The 15,392-nt window shown below is 32.3% G+C and overlaps 1 non-coding gene across 1 annotated transcript; it reads left to right on the top strand.

Annotated features, from left to right (window-relative positions):
- Positions 1 to 14,686: 14,686 nt before the first annotated feature.
- Positions 14,687 to 14,850, top strand: LOC132715134 (U1 spliceosomal RNA). The gene has a single exon (XR_009623645.1). It is a non-coding gene; the product is annotated as a U1 spliceosomal RNA (small nuclear RNA).
- Positions 14,851 to 15,392: the final 542 nt, after the last annotated feature.

Below are 15,392 nucleotides of genomic sequence, written 5' to 3'. Positions count from 1 at the left end.
TCAAGATAATCCCAAAATTGAAGGTATAATAGTTCAAGGTGGTAAGTTTGAGGTCAAGATGTCATTATATGCAGACGATAATACAACTATACTTCCAGATAATTTGTCAATTAAAGAATTTTTTCATGAAGGTAAAATATTTCAGCAAGTTTCAGGGTCTAAAATTAATTATAGGAAATCAAATGGTTTATATTTAGGTAAATGGAAAAATAGGTCTGATCATCCTTTTGGCATATCTTGGGTTCAAAATTGTAAATTATGAAGGTATTATTTTGGGTATAATATAGATTCAGATAAAATTTGGCATGATCGTTTTCTTAAATTTTCTAGAGTATTAAATCTTGTATCGTCAAATTGTTTTTCGTTTAAAGGTAAAAGTACTATTCTAAATTCGTAGCTTTTTCAAAATTATTTGTTTAATTACGGCAGATATTATTCCAGACCATTATTTAATTTTGTTCCAAAGAGCATCTTTTAGATTTATATGGAATTCATGTTTTGAACCTATTTCGAGGAAAACATTATATCTACCTTTTAAAGACGGCAGATTGAACATTCCCAATATTAAATTAAGATGGTATTCTCTCCTCTTAAAATTGGATTGGTTTTCAATTAAGACACCATAAAGAAACTTTACAAGAAAATAATTTTCCTGATAGTGAATTTATTCCACCTTTTTATAAACAATGTTTTCAGCCTTTAACGTTCTAATTGATAAAATACCAGATTATAAATTTGTTGGTTCACCTTCAAAATTTTTTTATATTTACTTATTAGACACAGATTAAAACATTAAGTGTGTTAATTTATTTCCACAAATCAGTTCGAATATTTTTTCAAGTGCAATTGATCCAATCCATAAGAATATCTGTTATAGATTAGTACACGATTTCGTATATGTTGATTATTTTCTATATTGTAAACGAATTTCTAAGAAAAAATCATGTTATTTTTGCAACGGTATTGAAACTGTCTCTTATTTATTGAATGTTCTTACTATAAGCCCTTTAATAGTATATTTATATATTTATTACATATCGATCGAAAAGTATGAGAACAATTGAAAGGCAACTTCAACATAATTTAGATAAAATCCAAAAGTGGGCAATAGAAAATGGTTTTAAATTTTCAAAGTCAAAAACTCAATGTGTTCATTTTTGTCGATTGCGGAAACACCATAATGACCCTGAACTTAACATATCTGGTTCTAAAATTCCAGTAGTTGATGAAGCTAAGTTTTTAGGAATTATATTTGACAAAAAACTTTCTTTTATACCACATATTAAACATTTTAAAACTAAATGCCTTAAAGCTTTAAATTTACTTAAGGTTTTATCAAGTACAAATTGGGGATCAAATTCTTCCACATTACTGAAATTAAACAGAAGTCTTATTCGATCAAAATTAGATTATGGTTCTGTTGTATATGGGTCTGCAAGAAATTCATATCTTCAAAAGCTAGATACCATACATCACCAGGGTTTACGCTTAGCTTTAGGTGCATTTCGCACCTCACCTGTAGAAAGCCTATATGCGTGAGCTGGGGAACTATCGCTTTTACTTCGTCGAAAAAAAGCTATCACTTCAATATGCAACTAGAATTTCATCAAATAGCAAAAATCCAGCCAAAAATATTATTTTCAAACCAAATTATATTGAAAATTTGTTAACAATCCAAAGGAAATTAAACCATTAGGCCTTCGTTTAAAAGATGATTTAGATAAACTTAAAATTAATCCTGTCAGTATCCTTCAAAATGACGATGAGGATGTTCCACCTTGGACTTATAATTCCCCTGAAATAAATATTAACCTTTCAAATATAAAAAAACATCAAATTCACATGAACATTTCAAAGAGAAGTTTCTAGCAATTAAGGAAGAACATGAAAATTTTATACATGTTTATACGGACGGTTCAAAGAAAGGTTGCAAAGGTGGTGCGGCGGTGTATGAAAATGATTTTACATCTAGTATGAGGTTATCAGATAATGCATCAATTTTTACTGCTGAAGCGAAAGCTATAGATTTAGCATTGTCATACATAGAACACCATACCCATGATAGATTTGTTATATTTTCTGACTCGCTTTCTGTTTTAATATCCATTAAAAATAAAAAATCTGACAATATCATGATAACGAAACTTCTTTTGCGATTTCATGATATACTTAAAATAAAATCTGTTAAATTATATTAGATTCCAAGTCATGTAGGTATACGAGGAAATGCAAAAGTAGATGCTTTAGCTAAACAAGCTTTAAATTTTCAAAAAAAACGACTTATTGTTACCTGCTTGTGATTTTAGACCGGCTATAAATAAACTCGTTTCATCTGAATGGAAAGCAAATTGGTACAATACAGTCTTTCATAAACTTCATGATATAAACCCATCTCTTGATGTGTCACCATCTCTGTCTTTGTCAAACCGCCATGATCAAACAGTTCTTCTTCGATGCCGAATTGGACACAGTAAAGTTACCCATTCTTATCTCCTCACGAATGACAATACCCCTTTCTGTGTAGGCTGTAATGAAAATTTTACTGTCAAGCATTTTCTTCTGGAATGTCATGATTTTTCACAGGCCCGTAACAGATTTTATAATGTAAACTCACTCAAAGAACTCTTTAATACAATTCCATCAAAAAACATCATCGATTATTTGAAAGAGATAAACTTGTATTCAAAGATCTGATTGGCTCTTTTTTATTTTTATTCACGATATGGCCATTTATGTGTTGACGTGCCGTAAAATCCAAACAAACAAACAAACATTACATATCATAAGTGATAAGAAGATTAAGTTCAGTGAAAATGTTTTTAGGTTTTTCGATTTACCAAAAGTCAATAATGATATAAAATATACATGTTTAGTTATTTTATCATTGTCTAGATATTTGATTTGGTCTACTCGTTTAAATGCTAAACATCATAATAAGAAAATTTCGATAAGATCTCTTTTAGAACAATTATTCATTCATTTAAGTAACCGAATATACTTAGATTATAAACGTTTAAATTCACTTAATTTTTTTAATGTTTGGGCCAAACATGGATTTGTAACCTTAAATAGTAATGATATTTCTTTCAATGTTATGCATTTTATTGATTTCTATGTTAAAAAATTAAATCTCAAGGTATAATAAATAAAGTCTTTTTCTTTTGAATTGCATATGATAGATTGGCCCAGCTTGCATGCTCAAGCCAGTCTCTCTTATGCAGTATATATATTTTTTCTCATCAATCTCCAAGTTCATTATAGTTCTAATTTCGTATATTTTTTGTGTATACTCTGTCTGCTGTTGATGATTTCTTCTCTTTTCAGGATAGATAGATAGATAATTTTATTGACGTAAACAGTACAGTTTTTTTGTCATACAATTGCATAAAACAGTGAACACAATTTACATTGTCAACATATTGTTTGTGGAGGATGAATAAAATGTTTACATTTATATATGAGTCAATATCATAAACAAAATCAAAGTGAAGTAAATTCCTTCCATAAAATTGGCAAAGTTAACATAGCAAAAACATTCTAAGTATTAAAGCATTGTAAACAAATTTGGAAAGATTTCTAATTATAGCTTGATTATCACTCTTTAAAAGCTCTGTAAATTTCATAACATTTGGTCTTCTATAAAAATTTGCTTTGATATATTGTTTTCTAAAATCTTCGTACAACGGACATGATATAACAAAATGGTATTCATCTTCAATATCTCTGTTTTGACAAAAAATACAATAACGCTCATTTCGTTCAACTCTTTTGATATGCCCAGTTATTTTTGATAACATTACATTTACAAAAAAATTTCATATAATCTGTTTAATAATATATTTGTAGACGATACAATTTTACACCAGAATTTAATAATGCGTACATATCTGTTAATGTAAAGCGGATAGCGCCCTTATTCACCATACACACCCATATTTGTACAAGAAGATTTAACATTTAATAACATTTTACAAAATTTCAGATGGATCCGTTCAATTTCTTTTGACTTACTGAATCCCCAAATTTCGCAGCCATAATTAAGAGTAGCTGTTACAAAAGCATCAAAAAGTTGGCATATAACAGTAGGTTTAAGATTTAATCCCTTTATATTATGCATCAAAATATTAAGGCCTTAAGGCCTTTACTGAATGTACCCGTATAGTTAAAAACAATCCCAAGGTAATTAAAATTATCAATTATTTCCATGTTTTCATTATTATATGTCCAATGCTCATTTTGCTTTATGTGACCTCTTTTCCTAAAAACAATTATTTTCGTTTTGAAGGTATTTACTTCTAGGCCCCATTTGTTTCAGTATGTATATAATAAATCTAGACTATTTTGAAGATCGCAAACAGTGTCACTTAAAATAACCATGTCGTCTGCAAAAAGCATTTGTCTAGAATAAAAGTAATATCATCTAAGGTTAAACCACTGTCATGCCCTCTTTGTAAAAATAGCCCAAGATCATCAACAAATAATGAGAACAATAAAGGGGACATAACCTCTCCTTGTTTTAAGCCTACAGCACACTCAAAATAGTCCGAATATGAGTTACAACCCTTGATACAAACTTTAACTTGTGAATACAAGTCCCTTAATATTCCAAATAATTTTCCATCAATACTTAACTTATGCAATTTAAGCCATAGGCCGTTTAAATACACACTATCAAATGCTCTTTTCATATCAACCATATAACAATACAAACGTTTGTTTTCATTTAAAATCTTATGTACAACAGCGTTTAATACAAATGCTGCATCTACCGTAGAACGACCCTTGTGAAAACCAAATTGAGCATCGCTTAGTATATCATTTTTTTCGGACCAATCATAAAGTCGTTTATTTAAAATTCCAGTAAAAAGTTTCGATAGACTACTAACAAGTGTGATGCCTCTATAATTCCATACATCGCATGGGTCGTTCTTTTTAAAGATAGGCACTATAATACCGTTAGACCAATCAGATGGAAAATGTCCAGAATTCAAAACTGCATTAAAAATATCTACCAAATGTGCCGAAAGTATATCATAACATTCTATAAAGTATTCATTTAATTAATTATCACTACCACAAGCTTTATTTCTTTTTAGTTTTTTAACAATAAATTCGACTTCAGTAGTTGTAATTGGCTTATCTAACTCTTCAAAACTACACCTATGTGCATCAAAATCATATTCTGAGCAAAATTCCTCAGCTTCATTATTCAGAGGGGTTTGAAATTCATTTTGTAAACTTGAAACATATTTCAAAAAATCATCTACAGTTAATGTGCCACTTCCTTTCTCATTTTTTCTACGAAAAAACTTCCAAAAGTCTTTTGGTTTTGAATGACGTAAATTTTCAATTCGTTTTATTTTTTCACATTCAATTTTTTTTCTTTTACGTTTTACTAACATTTTATACAAACATTTTAAACGCAACATTTCAGTCCTATTTTCCTCGGTTTTGTGTCTATCATAAACAGAAAGTGAATCGAAAAAAGCACACTTACCTTGTCGACATTCATCGTCAAACCACTCAGCCCTTTAACATACTCTATTATCACATTTTACTCTATTTGGGTCAATAATGGTAGTTTTCTTAAAAAGTGGCAATGCTATATCATTCATAACATATGTAAACCTTTGAACACAAGAGTCTATAGTTTCACGGTCACAATTAATAGAACATGCATCTACAAAACGGTTTAACACAGGCAATTCTGCAATTAAATGTCTTCTAAATTCATTTTTATATTTTGTTCAGACCAATTAATACTAGTTTTCTCATATGGAGGATTTATAGTTTGCTTATTATAACAACACAGAATATTGAATGACAAGGCACAATGATCAGACCATTCAGTAAATGGTGCAACACAAAAATTATCAATACTATGGAAATCTTGATCACTTAACAATAGATAGTCTATTAAACTTGAGCCAAAGCTGTTTATAAATGTAAAAGAGCCTTCATTATCGCTCGCTAATCTGCCGTTCGCTATTCTTAACGACATACACTTGCACAAATCAATAAGTTTTGAGCCGAGTGTATTGGTAACTCTATCCATTGATTTTCGCTCACACGGTGTATCTGGCATATAACTGTCATCGTTCAAAAAGTCAATAATATGATCACACACGATATAGTCTCTTTTTAACCCTACACGCGCATTCCAGTCACCTATCAAGAATACCTTTCCTTTTGATTGATAACTATTAATATCTTGCTGCAGCAATTCAAATAAATCAGTATTTATAATGTTATAAGCGGGTGAATTTTCAACCCATGTATAAACACCTGCAAGAAAAATATCCATGTCTAGGCTAAAAAAGTTTTTATCACGTTTTACCCAAATAATAGCATCATGGTATGTTTTAACAACAGAAATGCCCTTTTGTAAACTCTCATTTATATAGACAACAATTCCACCGCTGCAGCGCTTTGATCTTTTGTGTTGAAATTTTCTAAAACAGTTTAAACAAGTATAACCATTTATATTGATTTTTGTGTGCTCGTTTGCCCAAGACTCATACAAGAAAATTATGTCATAGTTACAAATATATTTTACAAAGTCAATGTTCCCGATTTTATGTGTTGACAGACCATTAATGTTCCATGAGAGCACCTTGACTTCAGCCTCCGATATTTCCTAGTATGCAGACGAATTATCTGTGCAAGTACTTCCGGTTCCGCTTTGGACAGACTCGGTTAAGCGGACCTGCTTCCCATCTATAAATAGCTTATCGTAGCTGAACCAGGGCTTTTTATTGGCAGCACGTGCTTCGCGAAGCTTTGGTAATAGTGCCTTTCTGGATGATGGCAGTTTGTCTCTTTGGTGTTTATTTACTCCTTCGAGATGGTAGTGTCATCCTGGAAAGGGGAGCGAACTTTGTATATGTCTGTATATTGTATTTACATAAAATGTTTTCTTTTATTTTGTTTCTGGGGAGCTGTGTGGGACGGATTGGCCCAGTTTGCATACTTTAGCTACGTCTGTCTCATGCGGTTGAAACATTCAATTTTCGTCTTGTAATATTACTTTAATTTTTAAATATAATTTTGTTTTCATCATAACACTTACCTGTTTCGTATAAAAACATTTATAGATACGTATATATATATATATATTTATTTATTTCATAAATCATTATACTATGTAACCCAGTCTAGGGATCATTATTTCATTATCTCTATATATCATTCTCATATCACTCATTTTCATTGTAACTGTAACCCAGTTTGGGACCATTACCTCATATCAATCATTTCCTTCATTATTATATATACATGTTTCATCTGAAGAATTTTTCTTTGTATATTTTCAGGTATGTGTGTTTTCATTCATGCGGCTTTGGGATCGTATTTTTTTCTCCTAACCTTTCTTTTTAAAGATAAAGTTATTTTCATACTCAAAATTTCATAGTGATTTTACTTTTTATATATATCACGTTTTTGTCGGACGGGGTTCGGCGGTGATTCCTCGGGTCGGCTGTTTTTCTCAGGCTTCGAGACAGTCGGCTGGGGGTGTCATTCGCCGAGGCCCGTCTGAGTCTCACACCTTATTGATGAGGCTTGGGCCTATTTTGCGCCAACCTGAGGTTGTGGACTTTACCCACCCAGAATCTTGGGGTTGCGCGATCTGGGGGTTTCTTGTCTTTCGTAATTTACATTGTGAAGATTTTCTATTACTTTTTAACTTTTCTAACTTTTAAAACTATACCAAATGTATCTTTCTTCACTTTAAATAAAACGTAATTCAAATTCATTTAACGATTTATTAAATATAGAAATACCAAAACTTTATCTTTCATAATTATTACTAACATATATTGTAAACCCGGTTTCTTTCATTTGTACCTTTGAAATACACACGTCTTCTTGATTAAATTTCAAGTTTTATTTTGTTAAATAAAATACTATGATAATTGTTAAGTGAATAAAAAAAATAAATGACATACAGTGATACAGGACATTACAAAAAAAATCAACATTTACTCAGTACTTTTATTTCTTATATGTCGTTGTTCAGTGTTTATGATCTCTCATGCATGTTTGTATGTTCACAAGAATTAGCAAAGCTAATGATTGTGAACACCGGGTATGCACGAGAGTGATATGTATTTAAGTGTATGTTGTTGTTAAGGTGTCCCATCCATGCTTGATGACCACGATGGCACGTATTACGTGACATTGTTGATATCAAGTATGCATGGGATGCACGTGTGTTATTAATAAAAAATTTTGTTAATGTTAAAATTCACATGTATATAAATATATTTGTTAAGTTTTTCTCTTATTAAAACCGGGTCCTACTGCTTTACAGTAGGATTTTTATTTGCACATATTCTGAATAAATTTATGAAAAAGATAAAAAAAGTGCTTCCAAGAAAAGACCCTTCCATTGCACTTACCTGCGATTACCCCTAATGTGGGTAACTCGGTACCCAATTTATTTGTGTGGGGGTCTGCGTTCGCGCTAACCCCTGTCTAATTGAAACAATAAATCAAGCTCGTGGGAAATGCACACAGGGGCGGAGTATATCTGAACTGCTAACCGGGAGACTGTTGTAATTTAGTGGAATAAAATGTTTAAAATAAAAGATTTCTTCAATCCTGCAGACGTAGAGAATGCTATTAAAGTGTATAGTAGTGGTTTCACTTCAATTGCCGACGTTTGTAACCTCTTGGCGAAGTTGGAAATCCCTCCTTCAAGAATTACCGCCCTGCAGAAAGGAAAAGATAATAGAGACGGGGTTCTTTTTATTTTGACAAACAAGGACGACGTTGATAAGGTAAGATCTTCTTCTTACGTTGTCGGAAACAAAACCTTCTATATTGTTGCTCTGAAAAAGCAATTATCTCATTACAGGGTACACTGGCTACCTGCTTGTCACTAGATAGTGTGAAGTCCATTTTTGAAGATTATGGACACATAATCGAGGTTAAACATGATTTTAGCCATTATGGTCAGAATAATAACAAGATAAAAAATGGGATATTCTCTGTAACAGCTGAAGTTACTGAAATTCAGCGTCGAGAATTCCCTCATTTAGTTGAGTTTGACTGTGGCAATGCTTGCCTCATAACAGGTGGCGGCAGGCCACCTTTATGCCTCTTATGTAAAAAGATTGGTCATATAAAGAAAATGTGCCCTAGCTTTTTTAGAAACAGGCCGACGGATATCCCTGTTGAATCGAGGAATGACCAAGAGGAGCCTGAAAAGGATGAAAGTATTGAAGACAAGACGGAGGGCGTTAAAGAGAATGAGACGGGGAATGATGATGGAACAGATGATAAGATGAATGATGTTGATGTGAAGAATGACACGAATGACGAACAACAACAAGAACAACAGTCGGACATAAGAGGGAAGAAAAGAAGTCAAGACTCCACTGATGGTGAGCTTCAGGATTCTTTCCATAAAAAACTTACCCCCACTAAAGGTAAGTCCAAGGCCCCCCCCCCCGTTATTTCGGTTTCTAACCCTTTCTCGGTGCTCGACGACGAGGATTAGGGTTCACCTTTGGTGCTTGATGAATCCCCGGTCGAGTCCGAGAAGTCAGGCAGAGTCTGGGACAGTCACCTTGGTCAGGGGAGTTAAATTTTATGTATATATATGTATTCTTACCAATACTTACCTATCATTTTTTCTGCTCATAATGCTGTTTTCTTATTTAAGCGTTTTTTTTCTTCTTAAACATAATTATAAGTCTATCTTTCGTCATATACATGTACGTCCTTTTTTCCTAACATTCCAATCTATAATTTGGTATTTTTCATTATTTACCGTTTTTTCGCTCACCAATTTTGTATATCTAAACAGAGAGTAATAATTTACATGTATACTATACATTCCTGAAATGTACTTCAAATATTTTCTTTATCATACATCTAATTATCCGTCTAATTGTTATTTTAACAAAATTGTTTCCATGCCGTTATTCTTGCTGTATGTTTAGTCATGCAAAACTCGATAAAACTTATACAAAATCTCTTCACAGTTTTCTCGTCGACCTATCCGATAAATCTATTTTCTTGTTTTTTCAATATCGACTGCTTAAATGTATAGGTACAATAATTACTGCCGTTTTACTTGAATACATATTGAATTTTCGTATTTTTACTGAGATACGACCTTTGGCTCTTCCCTACACAGTTTTTTTTCCCGACAGTAACTCTCTCCTTTTACTACGAAATCATTCAACAATTATTTCCCTTGTTTTATTTTTCTAAATATAGTTTTCATATATATTTTAAAAATACTAAAATACACAATGACTGATTTAAACTTATATACTTTTAACATAAATGGAGTAAGATCCCATGATAAAATAAATGATCTTAAAATATTTCTTTCTTCTAGTAATATTGACGTTCTTTGTTTACAAGAAACCCATGTTGATAATTTTAATTTATCTAAATCTATTGAAAAGAGGTTAAACTTAGAGAATAAAATTCTATGGAGTTTTGGTCAAAACAACAGATGTGGTGTTGCGATTATTTTTGTGAATGCTGATATGAAACTTTGTAGTTATCAAGCAGATTTTGACGGCAGATTTATCTATGCTGACTGTCAACTAAATGATAATAAATTTCGTATTTGTAATATTTATGCACCTGTTTTAGATACAGAACGAAATGATTTCTTTGAAAGTATATTTCCAAATTTTGTTACTTCTAACAACCTATTGCTTTAACGTGATTATAATCTTATTATTGATACGAATATAGACAAAATAGGTGGTAATTCTGAACGTGGCACTTCTGGTTCTAAAATATTTTCCCAAATTATTAGTAAATTCAAACTTATAGATTCTTTTCGTTCCATTCATCCTAATAAGAGATCAGTCACGTGGTGTAATAATAATAAAAATAATCCAATAGGTTGTAGGCTCGATGGAATTTATTTACCTCGCCATTTTAAAGACTTAATACTAAAGTGTGATATTTTACCCTGTTATTTTTCAGCATGTTTTATCAATCTTGATCAGGATAAAGCTTTCGATAGGGTTTCTTGGGAATATTTATTTAATTCTTTACAGTTTTTGGTTTTAGCATTTCTTTTATAAATTGGATGAAAGTTTTATATAAAGATATTCAATAAAGTGTAATCATCACATATCTGATGCCGGCTCGCCGTATTAGGACCACCTAAAACTCCGAATCCATCCAAAAATTTAATCGAAGCTTGGCTTCAAGCTTTCAACAAAATTTATTTGTCAGGGCTGGAACCCAAAATTACTTAGCCAATCAAAATTAATCTTTCATAGCGTCAAAAAAAACCCTTCCATTTTCACGCCATTTTTAAAAAGCAGCTAGTATTGCTTGAGCGCAAAGATATAATGATGATTAAAATGTTTGTTTTCATGAATTCATATTAACACTGACTTTTGATTTAGCGATCCTGTAGTAAGTTTTCGTTTGGTTACATCTGGTCTTGTGCATTTTTTTCTTTTTCTTTTTTCCGGTCATTTTATCCTTTCCGATAGTTAGTCTATGTATTTACTGGTGGGGGGGAATCCCGGGATCAGGGATCGTATTAGATATAGAGGAAAAACTAATAAACTTTATTTCTGTTGATTATTGTCGTAATGAAAGCCCATTAAACGTTAAGTTTTTATTTTTCTTATTTTATGTTATGAACGTTAAATTAAATTAATTTAACTTAGGATACAGATATATTTAGAGCTATTTATTAACAAACTTAAAATGCGGAAATCATAATACTTTTAATTATATGCCTAAGACTATATTCTTGAATTGTAAAAATCCCGGGATCCCTTTATGTTTTAATACGATCCCAGCTTTTCTGAAAACTATATTCTTGAACTGGTCTTTTCCCGGGATCCCTACAGTATATGTTTTAATACGATCCGGGCTTATCTGAAAAACATCTTCTTAGACTGGTCAATTTCCAGGATCCCTATATTTCTTAATACGATCCAAGCTTTTCTGGCTGAATTGATTGAAAACGTGTGTTTACTTTAGGATTTGTACCTGTCACTCATTCCAATACTAAATAACATATTACAACTCAACTTCGTATAAAGAGACATCTTTATGAATTCTACCTATCTAACATTTTTTGGTCAAGGTCAACAGGCCATATGGTATATGTGCAAAGACATAGGGACTTTATTCTATCTGTTTACATGCATCTTCATATATACTAATATTCCTCTTTGTTAAACTGAGAGAACTGGCTTCCATAACTTTATATGTCACATTTATTTTGATGTTCGCCGCTAATGTGTTTTCAGCTAACAGAATTGTCATTTTTACATTTAAACACACCCCTGGAAAAAAATTACGAAGCGAGTCGCTACAAGCTCTTTTAAAAGCTAACCTTATCCCTTCTCTCTTTTATGTTCTGTTCGTCAAGGTTGTTCCCTTTCCCCTCTTCTTTATGTCCTATGTTTAGAAACTTTTGCTAAAAACATTCAAGACAATTCAAATATTAAAGGTATAATCGTTCCTGGTGGTAAGTTCGAGGTCAAGATGTCATTATATGCAGACGATAATTCAACTATACTTACAGATAATTTGTCAATGAAGGAATTTTTTCGTGAAGTTAATTTATTTCAGCAAGTTTCAGGGTCAAAAATTAATTATAAGATATCAAACGGTTTATATTTAGCTAAATGGAAAAATATGTCTGATCATCCTTTTGACATTTCTTGGTTTCAAAATTGTAAATTATTAGGGTATTTTTCGGGTATAATATTGATATAGATAAAATATGGCATGATCGTTTTCTTAAATTTTCTAGAGTGTTTAAGCTTGTTTCTACAAATTGTTATTCGTTTAAAGGTAAAAGTACTATTCTTAATTCTTTAGTTTTTTTTCAAAATTCAATTATTATATGACGGCAGATACTATTCCTGAACACTTTTATATTTTGTTTCAAAGAGCCTCTGTTATATTTATTTTTCGAACCTATTTCGAGAAAACATTGTATCTACCCTTTTAAAGATGGTGGTTTAAACTTTCCTAACATAAAATTAAGACGGTAATCCATCCTTTTAAAACATATACATGATATAGTTAATTTTAAATCTTCTCCGTGGTTTAACTTTATGACTTTTGACGTGGTTTTGACTTTATGGGCCTAACATTGAATCATTTATTTGTTTTCTTTAAGTTCCTTATCAGTTACTAATTATGTTTTCTTATGTAGTGGTTTGCCTGCCCGTGCTCTGCCTTATGCCTTGTCCTATTTTTCTTTGGGGGTCCTCCTGGGCTCCTTGCCGCTGGCGCTTGTTGTTGGGTCGGGTGGGGGCTGCGTTCATTGAACGCCGCCTTTCCTTGTCGATCTTGTTTATCATATTTTAACTTTGCAAAATACTGGATTGGGTTACATCTAAGAAAATTTAACTAATCTTTGCATGAAAATAATTTTCAACATAGTGAATCCTGACCCCTTTTTATAACATGTTTTTAAAAGCTCTTTTACATCTCACTGAAAAGATTCCAGATCTCGTCTAAAGTGTTTTTATATATTTCTGTCAGATACAGACTACTTGATTAAATGCAAAATTCTATTGCCACAACTAAAGTTTAAACATGTTTTTTTCCAAATATTTTTTTCTAATGCAATTGATTCTGCCCACAAGAATATTTGTTTAAGACTGGTTCATGACGTTGTTTTGTTTGTTTGTTTGTTTTGGGTTTTACGTCACATCGACGTGCATTATTTCAGGCACGAACGGGCACCAGAGTAGAACCACCGACGTTCCGTAAGCTAGCTGGATAGGTTCCTCACATGAAAGAATCCAAAGTCCCTGTCGGGATTCGAACCCACAGCGGTGAGGGGATGACGTTGTTTATGTTGATTACTATTTATATTGTAAACATATATCCAGGAAAAAGTCCTGTTATTTTTGTAAAAGCATTGAAACAGTTTCTCACTTATTTATTGAATGTTCCTTCTTCAAACCTCTTAACAACATAATTATATATTTACTTAACACCTTAAGTGAAAATAAAAATAAATTCAGTGAAAAGGTTTTTAGGTTTTGATTTGCCTAAAATCAATAACGATAGTAAATACACATGTTTAGTCATTCTATCAATTTCTAGATATATAATTTGGTCAATTCGCAATACTGTTAAACACCATTTGTTTAGGAATGTCCAGCTCTGGCTATTGTTTTGTTTGATGTTGATGTGATGGAAAGATCCGTGAAGTTTATAAATAGTAACAACTATGGCACGGTAAATGTGAACGATGTGGTGGAAATCCTGAAGACGTACCAAAGTGCTGTCGAGGAAGTTGATACAATTGCCCGAGGGATGGCGGATAAAGAGGTCAGTGTTGTATTTACTTCACCTAACCCAATCAATCGTCTTCTCAAAGTCAACAATAAGTCAATAAGGTTAGTCAACAATGGGAGGCAACTCGTGTATATAAGAGTTCACTGGCGTCCGGTCCATGCCTCAAATGCGGCAGTGGTAGAAGCACTTTTGAAACCTTATTGAAAGTTCTTGACGTCCCTTATGGTAATATTGACGTGGGGCAGCGAAAATTTAAGACAGGCGTTCGCCTGGTTAAAATGAAAGTCAATAAAATACACAAACAGAATATACCCCACCTGATGAAAATTTTAATGTGGCGGGAAGGCTCTTCTTTCAAATCAAGGAAGGCCACCATTAAGCCTTAATTTAGTGGAATATAAAGTTTCATTTTCGGAGTTGAGGCATACTTACCTTGTACAGAAGCTACCGTGATCAGCCAGGCGGTTATTCCAGGAGGATATCCTTCCATTGCCCTTCGGTTGGGTTGAAGCATGCGATTCACCCCTAATGTGGGTAACTTGGGTACGCATTTTTTTGTGTGGGGGTCTGCGTTCGCGCTAACCCCTGTTTAACGAGCTCGCGAAATTTAAGGCTCATTATGCCTTAGAAATGCTAGCATTTTTATATCTAAAATTTTCTGATGTTTGGTATAACGTTAAAGTGTTCTAAGTATAAATGAAAAAAAGCAAATTCTACTGATCATTGATGGCAAAATGTGCCTTTAGAATTTTTTTTCAAACAAATGCTATCCGTAATGCACTGGAACATTGTTTGTTTGTTTTGTTTGTTTGGATTTTACGGCACGTCAACACATAACTGGCCATATCGTGCCGAATGCTATTAAAGGCTTAAAATGTTATGTTAAACTTTGTTAATGGCAATAGCAATGAACCAATTAGATCATAGAATACAAGTTTATTTCTTTCAAATAATCAATTATGTTTTTTGATGGAATTGTATTAAAAAGTTCTTTGAGTGAATTTACAGAATAAAATCTATTACGGGCCTGTGAAAAACTAGAACTGCCACTATCATGGCGTGAATACCCCCGCATACCACTTTGTCAGAATCAACAGTGGCCATTTAGAGCTCAAGGACAACCTCCCTGC

This window comes from Ruditapes philippinarum, unplaced genomic scaffold (assembly GCF_026571515.1).
Source record: "Ruditapes philippinarum isolate M1 unplaced genomic scaffold, ASM2657151v2 ctg2947_1_1_1_1, whole genome shotgun sequence".
In the NCBI taxonomy this organism is placed as follows: Eukaryota; Metazoa; Mollusca; class Bivalvia; order Venerida; family Veneridae; genus Ruditapes; species Ruditapes philippinarum.
Note: the sequence above shows the minus strand (reverse complement) of the source record. Positions and strands in the feature narration are given on the sequence as shown.